Consider the following 2932-nt stretch of genomic DNA (forward strand, 5'->3'; position numbering starts at 1 on the left):
CCAGTCTGCAGAGTTCGGGTTGGATCTAGTAGGAGACGAGGCATAGTCACCCGCTTTTCGGCCAGTTTTCATCAGTAGGTTACCTGTTCAACCTACTTGTGTTTTCTTGCTTCCGCTTGTGTTTAGTAGCTCTGAATACTTTAGAATTTTGTATATTATGTGATGTTCAGAAGTGTAATATGAAATTTTCGAGTTAGGGTTGTCCATCTACAAGGGAGATTTTCTTAATCTTTTCAGTAAATTTTCCTTGGAGGTGGTCCCCGCACGACTTATTCTGGGTTTCAGGGTGAAATTCGGGGTGGGTCGTGTCATCTTATCCCTAGATAAACGATCTAGGAACTCGATTAAGCTTGGTCTTGTTGGATCAAGCTCTTCTACTCCAATTTCTCTTTGGAAATGAATATGTTCGTCGTAGAGCGTATTTAATACTCTACAAACGTATTCAATGGAGTACTGATTTTCTTGAATGTGCCTTGAATGAAAACACACTTCCCACTTGTCAGTTCCTTTTGTAGTACAAAAGGACTGATAATTTTTAAGTTTGGATTCTCTCTTATTCGTCAAGAGAAGCCAACTCTGTGGCATAAGCCTTTTTCCTTTTCCTGCTTTTGAGCCAAGCAGGCTCTTATACCAGCTATGGCGGATCTAACCGATACTCAAAATATCAAGAGATTTTTTATCTTCTTCAAATGTTTCTTGAAGAACTTCAATTTCTTCTCTTGACTCGTATATTCTTCGTTGTAATTGGAAAATAATATCCCAGTAATTTTTTGTATTTCTTGGAAGCTTGTCTCTTTTTTCTTTTAGTTTTCTAATTTTTCTTCTTTCTTCTTGCAATTCTTTAAAGGATAATTTAGCTTCTGCTAAAAATTCTAGTCGAGTAGCAATAGATTCTCCTATTGATGATAAAAAATTTAACTGTTTACCTTTGAGTAGAATGATAGATTTTATATTTGTAGAATGCTAAATATAAACAAATTCAAAATTCAAGGCCCACCATGCTCCGTGCACTTTTCTTTTAAACAGGAAAATTAAAAAGAACAAAGACAAACAGAATATTCCTTTTCTGACGGAATATTCTATTAGAAATATTGGAAAGGACTAACTAGATTAACAATTGTAAGTTCAAGGACTAAACAGATTAAAATGAAAGTTCAAGGACTAAAGGGATGAAGCACCTAAACTATAGGGACTTTACAGAATTTTACCTTTTTAAAAATATATGAGCTTAATCGCCAACGGCTCATAGGTAAGATAAAACAAGTTTTCCTTATATGTTATTTTTGAGATTCATATGATCATAATTTTATTGATTATTGATAGATTATTCTTGTGGAATATCTATATTTTGTTCATGTAAATATATCTATGTGGAAGGATATAATTTATGATGTGATATTGTGTTGTTGAGGATAATGATGTGATATTGTGTTGTTGAGGATAATGTTGTGATATTGTAATTGTTGGATAAATAGCGAAACCGGGTTCCAAATCTTTAATTGGGTGATTGGTTGCGGTTAAGATGCTATTTATCATTCTTGTGTTTGATATTAGACAGTCAAACCGGGTTCCAAGCCTTTGGCCGGGTGATTGGTTGCGGTTAGGAATAGAGCTCTAGTCCGTCTGTCAGTGTAGGTCATGGGAGATACTGTATGGTATCTGGGACCCATGGATACACATTTTGTTGTTGTAGGTTATGAGGGGTAGTTATTAATATCTGGGACTCATGGGTACATGTTAATTGAAAAGTGTTGGATTTGTAGATTTAATTATTGATATAAATTGCTCTTGTGATATAATTGGTAATTTGAGGTTTTTGTGTTATTTTGAGAATTACTTATACGGGCTTTTTAGCTTACCGGGTTTGTTGTTTACAACCCGATGCACCAATTATTTGGTGTAAGGGTTAGTACTACGAGGTGAGATNNGNGGTGNGNGNGNTGTGNGTTAGGTTTTTTTTTTTTTGTTGGGTTTTGTTGTACATTGTATATTTTTATATTTGAGGTAGACAACATTAAACTTATGTGAGCGTTTTCATTTTCTTGACTTTCAAGTTTATATAAACAAGGAAATGTAATATTTAACTCAGTGTTGAGTTGTGTAACATTTACATTCCGCATTGAGTTTAGTTTTCCTTGAAATTTGTTTGAAACAGGTTTTGGGATTATATTATTTTAAGTTATATCATGCCAAAATTTTTGAAAATTATCCTTCAAAAATTGGGGCGTGACAGGATTGAGAACAATCTAAAACCACCATGTCATTCTTATGTCAACTTTACTTCATCTAATGGTTATAAGACATCCAAGCAAATCTAAGCAGAGAATTCGGATCCCTTGTTCTCGGGGTTAACTTGTGCTTTGTAACATGGTAGTCCTTTACCTAAGGAAGTAAGGAATTCTAGCTTATCTAAAATAAATCCATATTGTACTACTGCATAGGAAAAGAACAATGCATCATTCGAAGGTGAACATATATTTTCATGCATGTGATGACCCATTTGTTAACTAAAAACATGAAGCTCATTGATATCTAGTCAGTAATGCACCTGGGTAGACTTGGAAAGGTTTCTTGATTGCTCTGCATCTCTGCATCTACACTCATCACTGTAGTCTATTGTAGCACCCAATTTGGTTACACACACACACACCAGTTCTGATTCTTTTTTATGATATATGATTTAGCTACTGTAAGTTCTGTAACTTTCTAGCTGTGGTTGTTCTCGAAGTAATTGTGTATATAATTAACTGGATGTACAATATGTTACAGAATCACCCCCATTTTGTTACTCAAAAGTACTAATCAGTTCAACTCGCAAACCAGTAGTTGTTTTCTAATTCTAGTTGCTATTTAAAAAAGGAGAATTTTAAATACACACCCCTAATATCTTAATACACACCCCTTTACTTAATACATTACCTATCAAGTTTTT

Source organism: Fragaria vesca, linkage group LG6, assembly GCF_000184155.1.
Source record: "Fragaria vesca subsp. vesca linkage group LG6, FraVesHawaii_1.0, whole genome shotgun sequence".
NCBI classification, from domain to species: domain Eukaryota; kingdom Viridiplantae; phylum Streptophyta; class Magnoliopsida; order Rosales; family Rosaceae; genus Fragaria; species Fragaria vesca.